General features: G+C 42.1%; 1 protein-coding gene and 2 pseudogenes across 1 annotated transcript in view; 1 reads left to right on the top strand and 2 right to left on the bottom strand.

The window, feature by feature from the left end:
- The window catches only part of EPB41L4A (erythrocyte membrane protein band 4.1 like 4A), a 241,435-nt gene that overhangs the window by 40,411 nt on the left and 176,684 nt on the right, over window positions 1-24,340 (top strand). The window lies entirely within an intron of this gene.
- LOC102244719 lies at window positions 6,918-7,600 on the bottom strand (annotated as a pseudogene).
- On the bottom strand, window positions 8,877-9,314 carry LOC102245016 (annotated as a pseudogene).

Genomic DNA, 24,340 nt, shown 5'->3' with positions numbered 1-24,340 from the left:
AGTGGGAGCAGAGGACGCCTGCAGGGGAGAACAGTTCTGCAGACCTGGAGCCCAGAGCTGGGAAGCAGCAGAAGCAGGTCGGCGCCCTTGGGTGCTCATCAGAGACTAATGCAGAGCTGGGAGGCCAGGGAGCCTTTCCCAGGAGTCAGTGGCTTTTGCTTCAGGCTAAAGTGGGCCAAGGGGTCTGTGCCCAGGTGTCGCCGTGTTCCACTAGAAAGGTGGGGACTCCCAGATGATAAGCTGCCCCACCTCTCTGACAGCATTTTGCCGTCTCCTAGCAACTTCCAGTGGCAGGCTTGTACTTTCTCAATATTTCTTCAGATGTACATGGAGATAAAACAGCTCTCATAAGGGTTTTGTAAATATTAAATAAGTGAATGGAAAACATACTCAGCATAGCACACGGTGCTCATTATATAAATAAGTGTTCATTGAGCCCCAACTTTGTAAATGGTGTGTATCCATGCCATGTAGAAATAAGTGAGTACTATGAGGCATTGCCTCTCAAGTAGTGAAACACATATGAATGAACTAATTTAGCTTTTTGTGGTTGTCATTTCATGAGCCATATTTCTTAACATTAAACTAGGATCATTTTGTCATAAATTATTTAATAAAAATACAGCATGTGAAAATAAAGTCACATGATTTATGGCTATTACAAATAAACTCCTAAATACACACATATGTTATTTATTCATTAAAGAAATACCATGTCTGGCCTTGGCCCATGTGGCTTGGTTGGTTGGAGCATCATTCCATATGCCAAAAGATGGTGGGTTCGATTCCTGCTCAGGGCACATACCTAAGTTTCGGGTTCAGTCTCCGGTCTGAGCATGTGTGGGAGATAACCGATTGATATCTCTCTTTCTCTCAATATCTCTCTCCCTCTCTCCTTACCTCCCTCTCTCCCTCTCTCCCTCTCCCTCTCCTTTCCCTTCCTCTCTTAAAAGAAAGAAAAGAAATGCCGTGTCTAGATCTGATTATGTAGCTATGTTTTCAAGTCCCCGAACAGAAGAACATCTCTACAAGAGAAACAACCTTCCTTTGAAAATCTATTCAGAGCCAATGACGTACACTGACCTGACTTTTGGTATTGTTGTTTTGTTTGCAGTCATAATGAAGAAAAAGATAGTATTTTCAGGGCTCATCAAAGTTTTTACCTCCAATATTTTTCTTTAGGTCCTCTTTGTTTACCAGTCATTTGATCCAAATCTGGATGGTATTCAAAATACCCCTCAAATGTTTTTAATAACACTAACTTTTGCTTTAATAAGTCCAATTCCTTTCATTAAGGGTCTTTGACTCAGCAAATGTTTCTTGTGTCTGTGTTCACTGAGTACAGCGCTGACTGGGACGTGATGCCTGCCCTCTGGCAGTTTGCAGTATGTTGAAGGCAGCACACAAACAGGTGATTTTATTTAAGGAATCCAAGAAAGCTTTCTGGAGGAGATGTCACTGAGACCAGAAGAGTGAACATGACTTTTTCAAGGAAAGAAAGGTACAAGGAGAATTCCAAGAAGATCAAACAACATGAACAAAGACACAGAGACAGGAAATGGCATGGGGGAAATGCATGAAGGTGACAGTGATCAATTCTGTATTATTAGAGAATGACGACCAGTAGAGAAGAGGTGGGACATAAGGCTGGAGAAGTCGATGGGGCCTGCTAGGGGAGAACCTTTTTGTTCTATTTTTAATTAATGGAAGGTCTCTTTAAAGGTTTTGACTAGGCTGGTGATAGACATTCGTGTTTTCAGTAGATTTTACAGGGCTGTTCAGGGAAGGGAAATTAGGGAGGTTTGCACTAGAAGCAGGAAGCTCTGTTAGGAGACTTGGCAGTGGTCCGGGTGAGAGACAATAAGATCTTGAACTAGTGCTTGGAAATCTGTATGGAAAGGAAGGGATGGATTTTTTAAATATTTAGGAGATAAGACTTGAAAGATTGGGTGATGACTGGATGTTGGAAATGAAGGAGGAAGAGATTAGGATGACTTGAGATTGCTGGCTTGAGAGACTAATGGTGACCAGGGTACCATTGGGGCATGTTGAGTCTGAAACACTGGATGGCAAGCAGCCTTCAAAATAGACTTCTGCAGCTGGAGAAAAGACTCAGGAGCCTTCAGTGAAAGATGAGAGCTAGGACCGTGGTAGTCTGCTACCACTGTCTGCTCCAAGGAGGACATGGAGAGAGTGAGAATGGGGGCAAAGGGAGAGGGGGATGCAAGAGAATTGGAGACAGGACTGAGAAGGCTGAGAGGAAGACAGAGGCAGTAATGAAATAGAACCATTAGGGACAGCAGCAGTTGAGGCATGGGCAGAGAAATGCTGAGTAAGCAAAATGGTCAGAGAGACCAGAACAACCAGAAAAGAAAATCTAGCCTCATAGTAGCCATGGGAAGGAGAGGTCAGTGGTATCAAACATGGTAGAGCAGGCCAGCGAGACATAGGCTGAGTGAGTTTGGCATGTGCAAGAAATGGGTGTCCTTTGTGAGAGCAGGTGCAGTAGAATGGGGGTATCAGGCCTCGGCTCAAGAAAGGGAGGGAACAGGAAGTAGAGTTGCAGGAAGCTAGCCCACCACAGGCTCTTTCAAGTGAGAGAGAAAGCAATGGAGTGGTAGTTGTAGGGACTTCTGTAGGGGCCAGGGAGATTTGTGTTGGTTATTATTTTTTAAGGAGTTGAGTGACTAAGATGTGTATATATTGTCTGGAAAGAAAGAGTAAGCCAGTGGGGCAAGAAGGTGATAGAGGAGGAGAGAGGACAACAGATGGGGCAGGTACCAGAGGAGGTGGGAGGGAGTGGTATCAACTACACTTTGTTAGGAATGGCCTCAAGCAAGAGGAGGAATCAGAATCTTACAAGGAGAGGCAGAGATGAGATACATATGAAGACTCTTCATTAAAAGGCCAATCTATTCTGAAATACTTCTCATATCTGTAAAGATAATAATTGAGTAATAAGATTAATAAAAGACTTAAAAGCTACAAAAATATTGTTTCTTTGCTGCTTTCAAATTATTATATGCCACACGTGTTTTTTTTTAAGGAATTATCAGTTTGTTAGGTCATATGGAAAACCAGATGGGCTGAGCCCCCAAACGGTGCCAGCCTGTGCCATAAATTTTATGAGCTCTTTTTCCCTCAAAGTAGTCTCTGTACAGAGCTCTTTTGATAAGTTAAGTACAATTGTTGATCATCTCCTAATTTTAGAAATAACAGTATTAAGTCATTTGCTTTGTATTCCTGGTAAGGTAAACATCATAGTTCATTGCCACACCGCTGCAAAGATTTGATTCTGGGGGATAGTATTTGGTGTTTTTTACTTGATGGAGTAGGAAGTTCATGGTTTGTTAAAATAGGTACTTGGGACTTTATTGACAGCACAATCATAATGAAATGTAAATGTCATTCCTGTGGTCCTTCAACCTTTTATATTCTCATTGTATTTCTGAAAAGAATTGGTGTTTTTACTAAATGCAAAGGTATCTGCACACAGTACATTTAGTTGACGAATTTGTTCAGCGCTTACTGTGTTGCCAGTACAGTGCTTGTCTGGGAGAAGGTCAGAGGAAATAGGGAGGCATCTCCACGTCCTGGAAGGAGCTGCTAATGGAACCCTGCCAGCCCGGGAATGTGGAGTGGTAGCTCCATAGAGAAGCCAGGAGCACGGAGGCAGGAGGGGAGGGCAGGGCAGGGTGGGGCTGAGGGCCTTTCCTAAGGAGATTTATGCAAGTGGTAGTTGATAAGGGAAGATAAATCCGGTGTTTATATAAACATAGAAGCACTAGTGCCTCATTAAAGTCTCAGAGACAAGAGGTTTTATAGGCTCTTAAGTAACAGATTTTTTTTTTTTTTAAGAAATGGAGTGAAATGTAAATGAAGTTTTATTTTGGTCTCAATCTATCAAGAGTAGATTCAAGGTTCAGCACTGGAGCTTAGGAAGTGTTGGGTAGGATGATCCAGGGGTTAGGATCTTACTTGTTAGAACGCAGGCGCACTCTGTCCTGTGTTGACATGGGGGTGTCAGGCAGAGCTGAATGATCAGTCTGGCTGTTGATAGAAGTCTTGGGACCTTGGCCTCTTTTGGCCCTCTCTTTAATGTGAAAAGATTAGCCTCATCGGTGTCTGTTTCTGAGGGCTCTTCAGGGTCAGGTGCAAAGATGTGCCTGTGTGAGCTTTCCCTGCATCAGCGTCATGCTGTGACCTGTAGACAGATGGCCTGTTTTGTCCCTTGTTCAGGTATATACCTTAAGTGCCTACTGGGAGGTTTGTGTGGGATCTAAGATTGTTTCTGTAAATCCCTGCCTTCAAAGAGCTTACAGTACAAAATAAGACACAAGAACAAATAGCAAAATGCAAGTAGCTACATGAAGTACGTGAGCTTGGCTTGCCTTTCTTCCTGAACGGCTTATCTGTCATTTGCCTGTACAAACCCATTTTCCATCCTGATCCATTCTGCTCTGTGCCCTGGGACATTGACCCTTGTGGGTGACATCAACTTCTTTGCCTTCTGGTCTCTTTGGTTTTGGCCCGTGGAAGGCTGTAGCAGGAGGTCAGAGGGCAGGAAGAGAGTGAGGTAGGAATGTCTGTTCCTTCATCCTCCCGTCAGGTGGCTCTTCCCCGTTCACTGTTTCCCTCTGGGTTCCAGCAATGCCTTCCTCCCCTCACTCTTTCAAACCTGGTGTGGAATAGCTCCTCATGGTTGCCAATGCCAAGGAACTGCACTATGTTGGGTTGTTTCCTCTGCCCACACCTTGGCAGACATCTCCTTGATTACGTTCTCCTCAGTCATTCTGTTTTCTGCTGGGACCTGACTGATCACACTTTTCATTTTCTAAAAACAATTATAGACAACTTACAAAAAAGGACAAATATACTACCAAAAATTTACATGCAAATACAGCATAAATGGTGTCAGAGGTGAAGAAATTATCTGAGTGAAATAGGGGAAAACAATGACATGCACTTTTACTAGAAATTGCTGAATGTGCATACAGCTGTAACAGTTTACGTTTGGCCAGGAAACTTAATGTTTAAATTTTAAGACTATAAGAATAACCAAAGATATAGATAAAGCCATCTACGATTAGAAAATATAATAAGCCATTAGCTGAGATTTGGAGTGAGCCCTCAGACTCGATATCATTTATACTGTATTTATTGTTTCAAAAATGATGAGTTATCTTAAGGATGGTAATGTATTGAAGAGAGGGGCAAAGACCATTGTTAATGATTACTTTAGAGAACATTAGTTGAGTGCTGAAGACTTACCAGTTGTTCTTAAAGGTTTCATTTTTAGATGTGTCAACATTAACCTTTGTGGAATTGATATTAGTGGTAAACTGAGGTCAAGTTTTGGTTGACTTTTAAAATTAATGGTCAGTTTGTTTTATAATTCTGAAACAGGATCCTTAGTCTAATGGTAGACTAACCCATTTGGCTTGGTATTGTCAACAAGCCTAAGAATTTAAAAGTTTTCCTTGATTGGTTGGCTTAAAGAGAAAGAAAAAAAAATGTCAACATATTGAAACATTTTTAGAATCATTTTCTTATTTTCTCTGATACTTACCCTTACAAATGTATTGGATTTCTATTGGACCTGTAGTCTGGATAAAAGTTTTTAAAATGTAATAAGTAGTTATAGAGTTCAAATAGATATTTTGAGATTTGAAACATGGTGTTATCCTTGCTATGATATATCATCTTCACTAGGGTGGTTATTATTTTTCATTAAAAGGCCAATCTCTCCTGAAAGTTTACTTCTCATATCTGTAAAGATAATAATTGAGTAATAAGATTAATAAAAGACTTAAAAGCTACAAAAATATTGTAGCTATATCATAGTAAGGATAACTTTCAAGTGGTGTATGATATACGATGTACATTTAAAATAAACTCATTAAGGCATTCAAAGACATTTTCTCCTGCTTAACCCTGAAACTGAAGCAGAAAGTAAGTTGCTTCAAATTCAAAATTCAATCAATAATTGTTATTCCAACCATATTAAGATTAGAGAGCATAAGGAAGTGAAAGCTTTTGAAATCAGCTGTCGTAGATAATTGGCTGCCTCTGGCTGTGTAGAAAGATGGCAATTTCTCTAAGCACACACTCAATGGAAAATATGATGAATTACTTATCTCTGGTGTTCATTCTGTCTTTGTTGGACCCATTAGAAAAACTGGAAGGAAACTCTGGATTCTTTTTTTTTTTTTTTTAACCTTCTACTTTATACATTTATTTTTTTATTTTTATTTTTTAAATTTTGTTTTATTGCTTAAAGTTTTACAAAGAGTATTACATATGTCTCCTTCCCCGCCCCCCCCCCCCCTTGACATTCCCCTGGCCTCCCCTACCCCCCAGTGTCTTATGTCCCTCTCATGATTCTTTAAGTAATATATGCATACACATACATCTTTTAAAAACAATTTTGAGGTCTAATATATAGGAAAGTACACAGATCTTACATAGCTGGATGAATTTTCACGTATAGATACGATTGTGTAAACACCATCCAGATCAAGATACACAACATTTTCAGTACCAAAGAGGCTCCCTGTGCCCCTTTTCAAACAGTATCCCCCTCCTCCCTCCACTCACCCACTCAGAGGTAAACCACTCTTCTAGCACTGAACATTTATTTGGCCTATTTATGACATTGTATAAATGGAATAATAAAATGTGTATTCTTTTGTGTCTGGCTTCTTTTACTGAGCATTACTTTGGTATTTTTCATGTTATTGCCTGTGGAAGAAGTTTTTTTCTTTTTTCTTTTCAGTTTCTGTGTGGTATTCCATTGTCTGATTATAATATAATTAATCTATTGTACTATTGATGGATAGTATTTAGCTGTTATACATAAAGCTATTCTAAACACTCATACACGTACTTTTTTTTTTTTTTTTTTTTTTTTTTTGGTGGGAGGGAGGAATCAGTCCTGTGTCTTTATTAAAGAGAGTTAGAAAGAGACTACACCTCAAGGGGTGAGATACTGGCCAGAAAGGTGGGGTTGACTCAGGTCCTGGGGATTCAAGGGCAGGTTGATGGCCTGGGAGGGGCCAAGGAGACCAGGTCCTGGCAGCAGTTGAGGAGGTGCCTGAGGGTGAACTTTCAGGCACTGGGGTGATCAGCTGGTTCTGCAGGAGTCACAGGTAGGTTGGGTTGGCCTGGAATCTCCCTGAGGCCACCCTGCCTTGTCTACTTAGATCATCCACTGGTCCTGATCCTGGTTGTTGCCTTCCGTGTCCACCTCATTGACCTCTCCATCATCAGGTGACTCATTGTAGTCATTCATCTCGTCCATGTCCTGCATGTCCTCATCATCTTCTGAGTCCTCTTCACTATCCTTATTGTCATCTTCATCCTCCTCTTCCTCATCATCATAGTGCTCCGAGGCCAGCTTGCCAATAGGTACCAGGTTGTTGTCTTTCTCTGCGATGCTGTGGAGCCAGGCTTCATGGCTGCTGTTCTTGCTGCTGCAGCTCTGTCTCTTCCACACAAGGCCGATCCAGATTAAACCACAGAGTTTCAGTCACACGGGGGAAGAGGGAGGGAAACAAGGTGGACATGGCTCCGCGCCGGGAGGCGGCAGCCGGCAGTGACCTGGAAGCACTTCCCTCCGCCTCAGCGGAAGAACCCACCGGAACCTGGGACACACCCATTTCTCATTATTTTAACTTAAAATAGATTTTTCCTGTCCAGTGTAGCTCAGTTGATTGTGATCCCATGCACCAAAAGGTCAGTGGTTCCATTCCTGGTCAGGGCAATGCCCAGGTTGTCTCTTTCTCTCTCCTTCTCCCTTCCTCTTTCTCTAAAATCAATAAAATATAATTTAAAGAAACATGTTAAAATAGATTTGTCTCTACTAGGTCCAGTTCTCTCTGTAGAGTCCAGGAGGACAGCAGCAATGACTTCTTTGAAGGAGAACTACTGGCAGTTGGCAATGGCTTATTCATCTCCTTTATCTCCACTCCAATGAGCTTGTAAGGCTCCCTTAACTCACCAGCATCTAACAGGTCCTCATGCCTAATCAAATGTATGAAAAAAAGCAAAAAAGCCCTCACCTGCCTGACCAGGAGAAATGCTCTCTCCTCAGACTTCAAGGACACCCCTAAGATCCTGAAATAAGGAATTTGCCTCTGATATTTTATAGTGGATAACAACTTATGTGTGTGTGTGTGTGTGTGTGTTCTTAGATTCCTTTCACTACCTTATAGAGTAATCTTTGAGGATTTGTCTTATTACAGATTTGTTTTCCTTTTAAACAAACAATCATACTTAAAACTCCAGAAGACTTGACAAACAATTCTTGGTGAAATTTTCTTTCTGATGAATATAAAATTATGATGGCAGAACATTGAGAATTTGAGGGATGAGCTCCCTGATTTTTCTTTTGCTTAAAAAAACAACAATTCAGCCCTCATTTAACAATGTCTCTTGGTGGCTTTGAATCAATTCCTCTCACTGTTATTTAATTTGGGCAAATTTACCAGGAAGACAAGATTATGGTGCCCACACTCTTCTTTTCAATCTTTCTGGAACCTTATTTGTATCTCTATGTCAACAGAGTGAAGAAAAGATAGTGCCCCTACCCCTTTTTTTTTTTTTTTTTTTTTTTTTTTTTGGTGGGAGGGAGGAATCAGTCCTGTGTCTTTATTAAAGAGAGTTAGAAAGAGACTACACCTCAAGGGGTGAGATACTGGCCAGAAAGGTGGGGTTGACTCAGGTCCTGGGGATTCAAGGGCAGGTTGATGGCCTGGGAGGGGCCAAGGAGACCAGGTCCTGGCAGCAGTTGAGGAGGTGCCTGAGGGTGAACTTTCAGGCACTGGGGTGATCAGCTGGTTCTGCAGGAGTCACAGGTAGGTTGGGTTGGCCTGGAATCTCCCTGAGGCCATCCTGCCTTGTCTACTTAGATCATCCACTGGTCCTGATCCTGGTTGTTGCCTTCCGTGTCCACCTCATTGACCTCTCCATCATCAGGTGACTCATTGTAGTCATTCATCTCGTCCATGTCCTGCATGTCCTCATCATCTTCTGAGTCCTCTTCACTATCCTTATTGTCATCTTCATCCTCCTCTTCCTCATCATCATAGTGCTCCGAGGCCAGCTTGCCAATAGGTACCAGGTTGTTGTCTTTCTCTGCGATGCTGTGGAGCCAGGCTTCATGGCTGCTGTTCTTGCTGCTGCAGCTCTGTCTCTTCCACACAAGGCCGATCCAGATTAAACCACAGAGTTTCAGTCACACGGGGGAAGAGGGAGGGAAACAAGGTGGACATGGCTCCTAGATATGATAATGACCGTGAGGCTGACCAACAGGAATCCACATACTTTTTTTTTGGTGGAAATATGCACTCATTTCTCATATATCTATATAGCTAGAAGTAGAATTAGTGTCATAGGGTAGGTGTATGATTAGCTTTAGAAGATACTATCAAATGGTTTTCCAAAGTGGATCTACCAATTTACATTCCATCTAGCAATACATGAGAATTCTGGTTGCTCCATGTACTTACCAACACTTAGTATTATCAGTCTTTCAAATTTTTGCTGTTCTAATGGGTGATTTTTTTCTTACATGATTACAAGGAGATTTTAGTTCTCCTAATTATCCATGTACTTACTTCAGTATCTCAGATTAAGAATTTCATTGCTGGGTGACAGTTATAATACCTGTCTCTGGGTGATTTATCTCTTCCAGTTTATTCACAATTCCATAGGAATATTTTGTAACCTAGAAATTAAATGATAAAATTAAGCACCATGACCAATTCTTACTGAAAAGGATAGAAAAAGGAGAAGTAAAGAAAAATAAATTTCATGGGTGTACACGTATGTATGTGTGTATGGGTATATATACATACACACACCTTCTCCTTGATGGAAAGGATCCAGTGTAATCCATCTGCCACCAAGTGGCCGTCCGATCCTTCAGGGGAATGGCTGTTTTGGGCACTGAAGATTGGTTTCTGCTGCCGGCAGGTTAGGTGCTCGTCGTTGGGAGGAGCTGTGTTAGCCTTGTGAGAAGTCCTTGTTGAGTCCATGCATAGCCTCTCTACTGCCACCGTGGCTACTTCTACTTGGTCTATTGAGGAAGTACTAGGGTGGCTGGTGAAAGAGGATGACATCTAATTTGTTCACTTGATTACTGAGAGGCCCTTTGGTGTACATTCACATGGGACAAAGTGTGTTTTACACTCATTGTGCTCCTTCTGAAAGGTCCATCCATATACCTCTCCCCTAGACCTCCTTCCTCTCCCAGTATTGTTTTTTTTTCCAAGTTCTTGACCATCCAGGTTAACCATTAGTCTTTGCCCATGACTCAGTATAGATCCCTAATTTTAGCCATTTCTCAATGTAGATAAAGTGGACAAGAAAATGTACTGGTCACAGCTGTGTCTGCTGGGACAGTTTCTCTTCACAAAGTATTTCAGGAATGCTCTTTTTTGGAGATGTAAGCCTGTTTGCTGCGTGCCTGATATCATGAACACCATCTCTAAGCCAGGCCCAAGTTTCCTTCTCACTCAGCTGGTCACAAGGAACTCTCCATGCAGCTATAGGTCTGATAAGTAGGAGCAGGTGTTCGAGGTGTTTGAGCCTCTCTGCTTGTGTAATTTCTGTGCCTTGTTGACCTGCTTTAGCCCGTTCTGGTATACCTTTACCTTTTGATGATTGATTGCTTCTACATAGGCCCAACCTTATGGCTTGGTGGGTCAGATAACATTCACATCATTATGGGCAGATCAGTTCACACAGTCACTGGATATCCTTTAATCCGGCTCTGCCAAAGCCTAGTTACAAGTCAGGAGTCATTTCTTAAAAGCACAGTTATCTGCAAAAGAGGAAATGGCTTTGTTTCAGAATCCTAGACGTTTGTGCTGTGATTCTCTAGATTCGAGTGGATTCTACAAATTGGATCCACTGTGTCCTAAGACCCAAGTAGCATAGCAGTTTGTGCTGCAGATCAGACATACTCCATAACCATATCTTGCTCTGGACCTTTCTCAACACTGGTGATCTTATAGGTTACCTAGTAAAAAAAAGTCAGAACATGTTGAAATGTGGTCTGTATTATCTTTAAAATGCAAAGAGGCCCACCCTAGCCGGTTTGGCTCAGTGGATAGAGCATCAGCCTATGGACTGAAGGGGCCCAGGTTTGATTCCCGTCAAGGGCATGTACCTCGAGGCTGGGGTGGGAGACAACCAATCAGAGCTTCTCTTTCACATCCCCCCCCCCCCCCCCCTTCTATTCTCTCTGAAAATCAATGGGAAAATGTCTTCGGGTGAGGATCAACAAAAACAAACAAACAAAAATCAAAGAGGCCCATGCAGTGCTGTGCCTCTTTTTCAGCAACTTGCATTTCACTCTGGAGTGGACATTCCAACATGTTTCAGACTGGATCCCCAGAAACTTTACTGGGATTGTAGCCCTTGAATTTTCATGTTATTTTCTTTTTTCATCATCAAGGTTGGATGCTTATTACTAGGACATCTAAGGGATTTGTTACTTCCTGTTCATCAGGTCCAGTCAGCATGGTGTAATCAATGTGTGGACTAGTTTGATATTCTATAGGAAGTGAAGACAAGCAAATCTCTGTAATTATGGTAAAGATAAGCGTTGTTATATCCCTATAGGCAGGAATGTGAAAGTGTACTCTTAGCTTTGATTTGAAGTAAATGTCTTCTTGCCTTTCTTGCGTATTGATAAAGCATTTTCCAGATGAGCAGCTTCATATCAGGTGTCAGGAGCTAGATTTGCTCCAGAAAAGGTAATTCATTTGGTAAATTAGTCACATTGGAACTACTGCCTCAATTGGTTTATGATAGTCCCTAGCCATTCTCCACGATCTATCTGCTTCTGCACAGACCAAAGAGGTAAATTCAATATTAATGTGATAGGAATTGCAACCATTGAAAATGTCAAGTTTTTGATAGAAGTGTGAATCTCTCCACTTTTTTCATGGATGTGATATTTCTTCTGGCTTACTATCTTCGTAGAGAGGGGATGTTCAGAATCTTTCACTTGGTCATTCCTATCATAATAGCCTATACTCCATCAGAGAGCCATTGTGGTAATTCTACCAGGGGTCGAGTATGTTTACTAATAATACATTCAGAATTGTAAAATAGCCATAAGGTGGGTCCAAGGATCATTGGACCCACTGTGAGATGGAAGAGGCCAAAACTTCATGAATCACCTGACTACAATAAACTTGACTTTTCAAAACAAATAAAAATTCTCACCTCCTTCAATGCTCTTGCTCTTCTAGGTTACCTGTTGCGGCCAAAGCTAAACTGAGTTGGGGGGGTGGTGAAAGGATTAAGGAAAGACAGATAAGAGAATGAAAGCTGGGTCTCGGTGGGACGCTGCTCCCTGATGAGGAGACAGCGCTAGCGCCCACAAACCATGTCTTTATTTTATAGCAGATGCCACGAGGCAAAGTAGGGGCGTGATCACGTTGTTTACAGCACTCTCGTGAGTTCCAACCTCACTCAACTACATGCACCTGAACTCTAGCACAAGGCACGTGGGGCTACGTGTTTGGACCATAGGTTCAAGCTTACAACCACAGCCGTTGGCTATAATTGTGCTGGGAGGGCCCTGCACTCCAGCTGGGACTTGCACGTGGCAATGAGAGGACCCTGTCCTTTCATTAGTCCGAGGCTTGAACCTGGCCAAGACACTGTAATTGCGCCCCATAGTTACCTTTTCCCTTTATCATTCCCTTATTTTTGGAATGTCTTGAAAGAATAGTCTGCATTTGGATTTATTACTTCATCACCTGTAAGAAATAGATTATTCTATTTGGGGGGTGCATTGACAAGTATCAGTGTGTGTGTGTGTGTGTGTGTGTGTGTGTGTGTGAAAATAAAAACCGTGTTTTCTTGATTGTGCATCCCCATAGGATGATGTCCTCATTCCCTTTTCCTGTTTTGACAAACTTCAACATTCTTCATCTCTCTTCAGTCTGACTCCCACACCTGCCAATCTCATGAAACTATCTCTTCTCATCATTAGTGACCTCTAAGTGCCAGATTCGTGCTCTGCAGTGTCATTTGAAGTTGTTACCACTCCTGCTTTCCTGAAACTTTCTACTATGTTGGGTCCATGACACCACTCTCTCTGGTTCTTCTCTTTGCTCTCATTACTTCACAGAATCCTCTGCACGCTCCTCCTGTCTCACCACAGCTCTCATTATACTCAAGCGTACCTATTCATGAGGATTTGGACCTTGTCCTGCAACTCCTGCATTTAAAAATCCTCACCGTCAATCCTGGTGTTTGATGTGAATATTGTGCTTCAAAGCATCATAGAATGGGGTGAGGTGCTAGTGTGATTCTGTACCGGGAATAAATAACTTGTTTGGGGATCCCTTGAAACACGTTTTCCATTTGCACATATGCTGCTGAATGGACAGATGGAATCCCTAATAGATGTTCGGGCCTCACTGTTGAGGTACATTGTCTCTCTCCACAAACACCTGAGTGCCTCATTAGTATCACTGTCATGTCACTCATCACAAACTGTCTCACTTTGCAGACTGAACTCAGCCCCCCTCCCCAGGCCTGCCTCCTCTAGCTGACTTCCCACTTCCCCTGCAGTGACTCACAGGACTTCCCAGATGTTTTAGGTTCTGTCTGGAGCCAAGAAACATTCAAAACTACTGTTTTTAAATCATATTTTCTAACAAAATGGTTTTCCATAAATTAGGAGTTGGTTATATTATTACTGATATCTTGAAATGATTAATTTATTTAGCAATTATGAACACTGTGTTCTTAGAGATATACAAACAGAAATAAATAAAATATGAAAGGCATGGCTTTTATAGCAATTATAAGCGAATAGGAAAATAATATATATGTATACCATTTAATTCTAATACAGGCACAATGTGATAAATAGACAAAGGTTTCATGAAACCTGATAGATAACTTGAAGAGGACCTTGAAGGGAGGGATAAGGATTTTAACAGGCAGAGACTAGAGTGAGGATGGGCCAGTCAGTTGGAGGGAGTGACATGTGTTGGCTTATGTTGAGTATTCAGTTTGATGGATATACAGGCACATTGGGAGATAAACATGGAAGGATAAGTTGAGCCATAAAATAGAGGACCTCAAATGCCAGCCTAATTGGTGCAGATATGGAAAGTAGTGGGGAGCCTTTCAGGCTTGTGTTAGAAGTGTGAAGATCGGGCATGGGGAAGATCCTCTGGCAGCAAGCCGGAAGTTGGAGGGTTCAAGTTAGGGCACCTGTGGCTGGATGGTTTTCTCTTCTGAGCGCTGGGGTGATGGGAGGAAGAGGTTACTCCTTTACTGTGCTCCACTCTGACTTGAGACTGAAACGATGGACTTTGGGTACTCAGCTTCTTAGACTTAGTCTTTTCTCTAAATTTCTGCTAGTTTAAGGCTTTCTGTCACTACTCTTTCCACAAGTATTCAGTTATGTTCTAAATGATGCCCAAAGGTCAGGCAGCAAAAGGGACGAAGAAGAGAAAACACTTACAGAATGAATAATTAAAAGCTGCATGAAGGGCCAAAAGCATGTTTGATATGAACACAGCAACCACGTGTTCTTAGCTGAACCCTTGTAATGGCTCCAAGATGCTTGGAAATTCATACCTGTTGGAAAGGGATTGGTAGGGTACTAAAAAATCTGTTATTAAAATGTTATTACTTGCCTGATCAGTTTGGCTCAGTGGATAGAGCGTCGGCCTGCGGACTGAAGGGTCCCGGGTTCGATTCCGGTCAAGGGCATGTACCTTGGTTGCGGGCACATATCCAGTGGGGAGTGTGCAGGAGGCAGCTGATCGATGTTTCTCTCTCATCGATGTTTCTAACTCTCTATCCCTCTCCCTTCCTCTTTGTAAAAAATCAATAAAGTATATTAAAAAATGTTATTACTTGCCTAAATTCTGCATCCTAAAAGCCGATGTGAATTATGCACATTATTTGGGGAATTGCCAGGGTGTCCCTCAGCTTTTAAAAATTCAACCAACTTCTTTTGCGTTTTCCTCATCTCTTTGTCCACCATTGCTTTTCCACCATCAGTGTAAATCAACAGTAAAACAGGCAAATAATGTCTTAGTATGATTATAAACACAGTTTTGACTTAATGGATCCCCTTAATGGATTATACTTTGAAAATGCTGGTGTGTGTGTGTGTGTGTGTGTGTGTGTGTGTGTGTGTATGTATGTATCCAACCATCTTCTGGTTATGCCAGCCCCCTTTTGTGGCCAGATGATACTAGGTACTTGTACCTTTCAGTTGCTTTGTTGTTTACTTAGTGTTTCCCCACAGAACTATTTGTAGATCTTAGTGGTTCTACCCATGTTGTGGCTCAGGACACGGTTGGTTGACTGGTTTTATGCCCAACTTTGTGGTCTGGGGTTAGGGTCAGATATACAGTTGGCTATTCAGACTTTAACTGTCAAAATGACAAATACGGGGCACTCACCCTCAGATTCTCCTTCTTGATGTTTAGAAAGCTGTAAAGAGCACTGGGGATTTAAAAATTCATATACAGGTAGCTTTTCATTCAAAGTTGTGGCCTGAGACATCTCAGGATTTCTGTGGCTAAAACTTAATGTTGAACCCTGGCTAGTGTGGCTCAGTTAGTTGGGCATCATCCCATGCACTGAAAGGTTGCCGGTTAGATTCTCAGTCAGGGTACGTGCCAGGGTTTCGGGCTCAATGCCTGGTAGTGGGCGTGCAGGAGGCAGCTGATCGATGTTTCACTCTCACATCAATGTTTCTCTCCCTCTCCCTCCCCCTCTCTCTCTAAAAATCAATAAAAAAAAATCTTTCAAATGTAATGCCGACTGATGGAACAGGGAAGTGATGATTTGCAAGTTTTTTTTTTTTAACTAAAATTTATGTTGGGGTATTTTAGGTTATGACTGTAAAATAACATAAGATGATAAAGTGTTGATGGTATTGTATATTTCTGTAGTGTGGGAGTTCCCTGCCATGGTTCTGTTTACAAGTCTTTGGGGGTAAAATTTTTCATGAGAACATGGTAGACATTTGCATAATGAATATAATATTATATTTAAAGCATATTTAATGACATTTGGAAATGCCCAAGACACATTAGTGTCATTAAATATATATATTGCAAGGAATTAAGTTATGTGGGAGCTGGCAAAGCCAATATGAAATCCACAGGGTGGGCTGTCAGGAGGGGCTGGCTGGATCTCCTGGATGTGAGCTAAACTGCTGTCCACAGGCAGAATTTCTTCATATAGAAGACACCAGTTCCACTCTTATGGCCGTGCAACTCATTGAATCAGACCTCCTTGGATTGCCTAGGATAAGTCATCTTCCTTAAAGTAAACTGATTATAGACTTTAATCAAATCACAAAACACCTTCACAGCAACACCTAGATTAGTACTTGAATAACTGAAGACTATAGCCTAGCCTCGTTGACTCATAACCCGGGTTCGATTCCGGTCAAGGGCATGTACCTTGGTTGCGGGCACATATCCAGTGGGGAGTGTGCAGGAGGCAGCTGATCGATGTTTCTCTCTCATCGATGTTTCTAACTCTCTATCCCTCTCCCTTCCTCTTTGTAAAAAATCAATAAAGTATATTAAAAAATGTTATTACTTGCCTAAATTCTGCATCCTAAAAGCCGATGTGAATTATGCACATTATTTGGGGAATTGCCAGGGTGTCCCTCAGCTTTTAAAAATTCAACCAACTTCTTTTGCGTTTTCCTCATCTCTTTGTCCACCATTGCTTTTCCACCATCAGTGTAAATCAACAGTAAAACAGGCAAATAATGTCTTAGTATGATTATAAACACAGTTTTGACTTAATGGATCCCCTTAATGGATTATACTTTGAAAATGCTGGTGTGTGTGTGTGTGTGTGTGTGTGTGTGTGTGTGTGTATGTATGTATCCAACCATCTTCTGGTTATGCCAGCCCCCTTTTGTGGCCAGATGATACTAGGTACTTGTACCTTTCAGTTGCTTTGTTGTTTACTTAGTGTTTCCCCACAGAACTATTTGTAGATCTTAGTGGTTCTACCCATGTTGTGGCTCAGGACACGGTTGGTTGACTGGTTTTATGCCCAACTTTGTGGTCTGGGGTTAGGGTCAGATATACAGTTGGCTATTCAGACTTTAACTGTCAAAATGACAAATACGGGGCACTCACCCTCAGATTCTCCTTCTTGATGTTTAGAAAGCTGTAAAGAGCACTGGGGATTTAAAAATTCATATACAGGTAGCTTTTCATTCAAAGTTGTGGCCTGAGACATCTCAGGATTTCTGTGGCTAAAACTTAATGTTGAACCCTGGCTAGTGTGGCTCAGTTAGTTGGGCATCATCCCATGCACTGAAAGGTTGCCGGTTAGATTCTCAGTCAGGGTACGTGCCAGGGTTTCGGGCTCAATGCCTGGTAGTGGGCGTGCAGGAGGCAGCTGATCGATGTTTCACTCTCACATCAATGTTTCTCTCCCTCTCCCTCCCCCTCTCTCTCTAAAAATCAATAAAAAAAAATCTTTCAAATGTAATGCCGACTGATGGAACAGGGAAGTGATGATTTGCAAGTTTTTTTTTTTTAACTAAAATTTATGTTGGGGTATTTTAGGTTATGACTGTAAAATAACATAAGATGATAAAGTGTTGATGGTATTGTATATTTCTGTAGTGTGGGAGTTCCCTGCCATGGTTCTGTTTACAAGTCTTTGGGGGTAAAATTTTTCATGAGAACATGGTAGACATTTGCATAATGAATATAATATTATATTTAAAGCATATTTAATGACATTTGGAAATGCCCAAGACACATTAGTGTCATTAAATATATATATTGCAAGGAATTAAGTTATGTGGGAGCTGGCAAAGCCAATATGAAATCCACAGGGTGGGCTGTCAGGAGGGGCTGGCTGGATCTCCTGGATGTGAGCTAAACTGCTGTCCACAGGCAGAATTTCTTCATATAGAAGACACCAGTTCCACTCTTATGGCCGTGCAACTCATTGAATCAGACCTCCTTGGATTGCCTAGGATAAGTCATCTTCCTTAAAGTAAACTGATTATAGACTTTAATCAAATCACAAAACACCTTCACAGCAACACCTAGATTAGTACTTGAATAACTGAAGACTATAGCCTAGCCTCGTTGACTCATAAAACTGACCATCAGACAGAATAGTTTACTGAACCCTCATGTCCCATTCCTTCTGCAATAACCATAAACCAGTTTTGCCTCACTCATACCTTCATTCACTTCTCCCCTTCCTATTTTATTTGGAAGCAAATCCCAGTCATCATATTGTTTCATCTGCAAATGTTTCATTAGGTGTGTGTCTCCAGCCTGGTGCTGTCCAACAGAATTTTCTGCATTGACAGAAAAAGTCGATATCTGTAACCATAGCCACATGTAGCTATTCACCATTTAGAATGTGGCTAGTGAGATCGAGGAACTAAAATTTTACTTTTACTTAATTTTAAACAATTTAAAGTTAAATAGCCATATGTGGCTAGTGGCTATGGTATTGGAGGGCACAGCTTTGGAAGATAAATGTTCATTATTAGAAATCATAATCATATTTTGTGCCAAAATTTTAATAGTTGTTCTTTAATATTATCAAATACCTTTCATATCCACATTTCCCCAGTTATTTCATAAGTGTGATAAAATTGTGTATTTTTAATAGATGCGACTATAAATAAGAGCTCTTATTTGTAAATATGTCTGTTTTCAAAACTATAAGTTCCCTCTCTCTGATGAGCTATTTATTTGTTGAAGATGCTGTGTTATTTGTTCTTGCTAGATATTATGTCCTACGTATTTTATAGATGATTTGGTGAGGGTTCAATTCAAAGCAGTTCTGGGTTCACAACAGGTCTGACTCCAGAACCTGAGCTCCTAACCTTTCCTGAAATGATGATGATGGTGGCGATGGCAGTGACAACATAGCTAAGCGTTTCATCACAAAGTGTGGGTGCTGTTCTTAATTCCCGTCTTCTAGACTGGCCAAGCGACTTCTCCAATGTCAAAGAGCTAGTAAGTATTAGAATTAAAGTTCAGTCCAGGCAGGCAATCTGGATCCAGAGTTTGAATTCTTTTTTTAAAATTTATTTTATTTTTTCCATGCTACATGGTCTCTATACATACAAGAGATGAGAAATTCTTGTTGGCTGCCTCTTAACAGCCTGGACATGTTTGAAATTATGGATGTAATTTTACCAAGTTATTTATCCAGGACTCTTGGGAGAATGGAATCAGTGCTTGAAAGCACTTGAGAATCCTTAATGTAAAAGACTGTTATGGAAAGTGTTTATTTGTTTGTAAAGTCAACTGCCTACTATTCCTAGATTCACATTTGTGCTTCGTATGTCAGTTGCTTTAAAACAGAAGCTGTTCCTACAGGCCACATGCTGAATATGACACTTTTATTTAAAGTCACTTAGACATTGTAGAAATCCTCTAAGAAACCTGTGTAGAAACTGCTCTGTCCAAAGTGCCTTGTGCAGTTTCTAGATTATTTTCCTCTTCTGGGTCAGGAGAGCTTTGTTTGTGTTGACAAAATGGACTGCTGAAGTGTGCTCTTGAGAGTGAATACGTGTGAAGTGTAGCAGCTCACTACAAATCCCTGAGTGTCTGCCTGCACTGCAGTTTCCCTACTTTGTATGCTCTCTCTTTAGGCCCACCCCTTCGGACGTGACCTCCTCACTCCTTCAGCCCTGGTGGTCATGGGGCCTGCTGCTCCCACTAGCTGTCTGTGCTGTAGCTCCACACACCAAGGAACAGTAGGCAGCCCAGCTCTAGTTCCTTTCACTTGTACTGGATTAAATTTCCATGGGGAATTGGCCTGGCTGATCTGGAAAATGTGCCTGGTGCTATTGCAACCCATAAAATCCACTGCCAGCCCACCCACTCAGGACTACCTGGCATCTGAAACCCACCCCACTGCATGGGGCACATTTGCTATAAACACATGGCAGTAAATGCTTTTAAAGGTTATCAGAAAAGACCAGTGATAAGATAAGTGTATTTTGTAGTTCTGTAATTCAATAAAAAGAGAGAAAGGAGAAAGAATAGGGGGAAGGAACAAAGAGTGGGAAGGAAAGGAAATTGGTAAGCCAGTTGGGAAACATGTATTGTATCTAGTAAGCATGGTTTCTTATTGTACATCTCGAGCAGTGTTTCTTTTGGTTGCTCAGTTTCTTTAATGAAGTAGTGTTTAATGAAAAGGATTCCTTGTTTTCTTCTTATTATTTTTTAATCCTAGCCCAAGGTTATGTTTATTGATTTTAGAGAGAGAGGGGGAGGGACAGTGTTTTAAAACAATTTATAGGTATCTCCCAAGACATAGGGAAACATGAACAGAGGGAAGATGATGTGAAGACAAGGGGAGAACACTGTATACTAGTACTCACCAAGGAGAGGCTGAGGCTGCCAGAGGCACGGAGAAAGGCATGGAATCGATTCTCCCTCCCTCACAGCTGCAGAGGGAGCCAACCGGCTGACCCCTTGGTCTCAGACTTCTGGCCTTCAGAACTGTGAGACAATACTGTGTTTCTGTTGTTCAAGCTGCCCAGCTTATGGCAGCTCTAGAAAATAACCCAGGCATTAAGGAATGCTTTGCTTTCTTCTAAAGCTGTCAAAAAGGAAAAGAGAAGACAACCCTGCATCTTGGCAATTTGACAGTTAGGCGTAGTGTAGGGCGAAGACAGATGCTCACAGATCCCAACCAGATCACAACCTTTGCACACTCAGCATCTACTTAGGTTTGACAAGTACTGCATATTCGGTTGTCGATTTCTTTGTCTAACATGGGTCGTGTGCTTTTTGGCAACGTGGAAAGCCCATACAACATGTAACAGTTGAAGGACCCCAGTGTAATGTGTGTCCAGGAATGCCGTCTCCCTGTCATGGTCTTTCCATTTTCTGCTTGTTAGTGCCTGATAAGGCTGCTGCTCTGTTTTGATAACACAGGAGAAAGAAGAACTGAATAAGTTTGCTTCTCACTGAGAAACTACAACAAGGATGTGATTGTGCTTCTGAAGAGCCTAGTCAACTCATGCTTTCTGGAGGGAGGGGAAGTGGTAAGCTGAGGAAGAATTCTTACAAACAGGACATGAAGGTTATTATTTCATACTGTGAAATAAGGGCCCAAGGATGGAGGTCAGTGTCACTGCTGAGGAGGCATTTGCACAGACTTGGGATCATTAAATCTGGTTGTGCGTTTGTATGAGGGGGTATATAGTCAGGAATATGGGCTCTGAATACCATGGCTTGTGTTTGAATCTGGGCTTCATGTCTTATTGGCTGTGTGACCCTGAGTAAGTTACTTAAACTCTCTGTGTCTCAGTTTTTCCTCCTCTGAAAAATGGTGTAACAGTTCCAACCTCAAATAGTTGTTGTGGGGATGAAATGAAATGATCCCTATAGAGTACTTTTAGAAGTGTCTGGTACATGAAGTGCTCAGAAATCTATGGTCTTTAGTAGTAGTAGCAGGAGTAATAGAAAGTGAAGTTAGAAGGAAACGTTTAAGCTAGAAAGATAGGGCAGATGAAACAGATCTCTAGAAGAGAGGCCATGGCTCGGGCTCACTGCCATCGAGGCCTGTAGGCAGCCTCTGGAGGCTTCTCAGCTAGCAGGGACTTAGATGCTGAAGAACGAAGGACTTAGTTTGTTCTAAATCCTATTTGTAAGTAAAATAATTTGTAACAACACTCCTAGATTTTTCCAGGTTTCTGGAGCCAGCTTTAGTCTGTGTTCTAGGGAAGAGGGTGATGAGTATGAGGCACATCCAGGCTTCACATCCTGACCTTAGCAGGTCTGTCGGAACAGTGACAGTCAGCTTGGAAGACATTCTGACAATGAAGTAGCATGTGCCGGTCCAGCACTGCAGACTCCTGGGAGACAATTTTTATTCTCAGCTTTGTTTATAAAATGGGAAACTTTGAGCTTTGGGAGGTGGCTTGTCTAAAGTTACACATCACGGAAGTGGTAGAGTTGGGTTTCCAACTGGGTCTGTCTGAGTACACAGCCACAGCTTTTAGCTTTGGGAGAATCATACCGATTTCTCCCCTTCCCAGGACCTTGTCCCAGAGGCAGAAACACGATGACCTGGATTTAGTGCTCCTTCATGGTTGGTGTTATGGGAGGACTAATAAAAGGAAGGTGATAGTCTCTATCCGTTCCAGTTGGATGTTTTCCCAACTTAGAGCCTCAGTGTGCTACATTCTCAGACGGCAGTTCTAGGGGAAGCACTAAACTATCTGGACATGTGTCTGCCCTGTTGGCAAAACAGCATAATCATCATGGGAATTTCGAGGTGGGTAGCCTTCATTCTGAGATACTCATCCTCGCACACTCGAAACATTATTCACTGTTTGACCCCCAGAGAACTGAGCTCATCACTGATGTCCAGATAGGTCCTGTCCCCTTCTGTCTGCCATCTTTTCCTGTCCCCATCCCTTATTGCTCCCTCACTGGTGCTGGCTCTTTCCTTCAATGTGAACAGGCTCAGGTCTCTTGCATCTGCCTCGAACTTGCACCAGTTACCCTTACTTCCCATCTCTTCATAGACAAACTTCTCAAACTAGTGTCCAGAGAAGGAGGTAAAGGGCCATGTGAGAGAGGTGTCAGGAAAGCCACAGGACGGGTTACAGCAGTGGTTCTCAAAGTGTGATCTCGGACCTGCAGCAGCAACATCACCTGGGAACTTGTTAAAATGCAGATTCTTAGGCCGACCCCAGGCCAACAACCAGTAACTCAGGGTGGTGGTGGTGGTGGTGGGGGAGTCATCTGACTTAACAAGGTCACCAGTTGTGATACATACTAAAGTTTGAGAACCACTATGCTACAGAAAGGTCAAGTTAAATAAAGGCCAGAAATCCTGATTGGAGTTCCTAATTGGGTAGTTCCTTGTTTTATTGCTTTGCTCCCTCAGTCCTGTGCAATCCTGCTCTGTCAACACTTTGCTGTAAGTGCTTGAAGTATGCAGGACCTTTCTCCTCACTCTCATGTTGCTGTGAGCACAGATATGTGGGGAGAGCCCTGGGTCCCTCGTCAAGAGTTCTGAGTTCTGTTCCAGCTTCCTCCTCTTAACCAGCTGGGCCACTTAGCATAGCGCTTAACCATTCTGGACCCTAGTTTTCTCCCAGAGAGTGAGGTTTGCTAATCATTAAAGGACCCCCTCCATCAGATATAAGGTTTTCTATTTGCTGCTCAATTATGCTATGCATTTAAATTTTTTAATTTATAAATTTGTTTAAATATGTTTGCTACTCTGTTGATGGCAGATTTAAGCATGCTATCTGTGCTTGCCATAACTTTGAATATCTAACATATATTTTAGTCCCATAATAATGAGCCAGTTTATGACTGTGGGCTGTGCTGTCAGGCATTGATGCATTGACTGACCTTGTCAAGGCACCTGACACATTTCTTTTAAACCCCTCAGTGGGGAGATAGCTAGCCCTGATGCAGAACTTGTATTTATGGTTTGATGATGAGACTCCCAGGCTTTGACCAAGGAACAAAGCCACATTTGTGATGCTTCTGTATGATTCCTCCTCTCTTCACTGGCACCTAACCCCAGTCACCAAGGCTTGTTGATTTTTCTCTCTAGGATCTCCTGCATCCATTTCCTCTTTTCCATTCACGCTTCCCCCTGCCTCTGACTTTCTTTCAAGTAGCCAATGGTCTGAGGGCCCACTGCATTTTGGGTAATGCACTGGTAGGTCTGGAGGCAAACTGTGAGCACAGCAGGGGAGATGGGGAGATTGCTTGACATTACAGAGCAGGGGCAGGTAATCTTTTTCTATAAAGGGTCAGATAAGAAATATTTTAGGCTTTGTGGGTCATAAGGCCTCTGTCACTGCTATCTGATTCTGCCATAGACACTGTGTAAAACAATGGTGTTTTAGTCAAGGCTCAGGTGGCAGGCAGATTTGGCACACACACTGTAGTTTGCCAGACCTGTTATGAGAGTGAGGCAGGCTGTTACCATACACAGTAAAAAGAGTGTGTGTGTGTGTGTGTGTGTGTGTGTGTGTGTGTGTGTGTGTGTGTGTGTGTGTGTGTGTGTGTGTGTGTGTGTGTGTGTGTGTGTGTGTGTGTGTGTGTGTGTGTGTGTGTGTGTGTATCAAGTTGTGATGCATGCTATGAAGAAAATAAAGCCATGTGAAGGGAATGAGGAAGGCTGGGGTATGTGTGTGTTCTATCATACATAGACTGTAGAAGAAGCCTGTGAATGAGAAGAAAGTAGGGAAACAACTTTGGGAATCATGATGGAAGAGCCTTCCAGGTGGAAGGAACACAGGTGCAGTGCTTCTGGCATGGCCATGTGTTGGGTTCATTCAGAGAGACCAGGC

This window comes from Myotis brandtii, unplaced genomic scaffold, assembly GCF_000412655.1.
Source record: "Myotis brandtii unplaced genomic scaffold, ASM41265v1 scaffold230, whole genome shotgun sequence".
NCBI classification, from domain to species: domain Eukaryota; kingdom Metazoa; phylum Chordata; class Mammalia; order Chiroptera; family Vespertilionidae; genus Myotis; species Myotis brandtii.
This window is presented reverse-complemented; position numbering and strand designations above follow the sequence as displayed.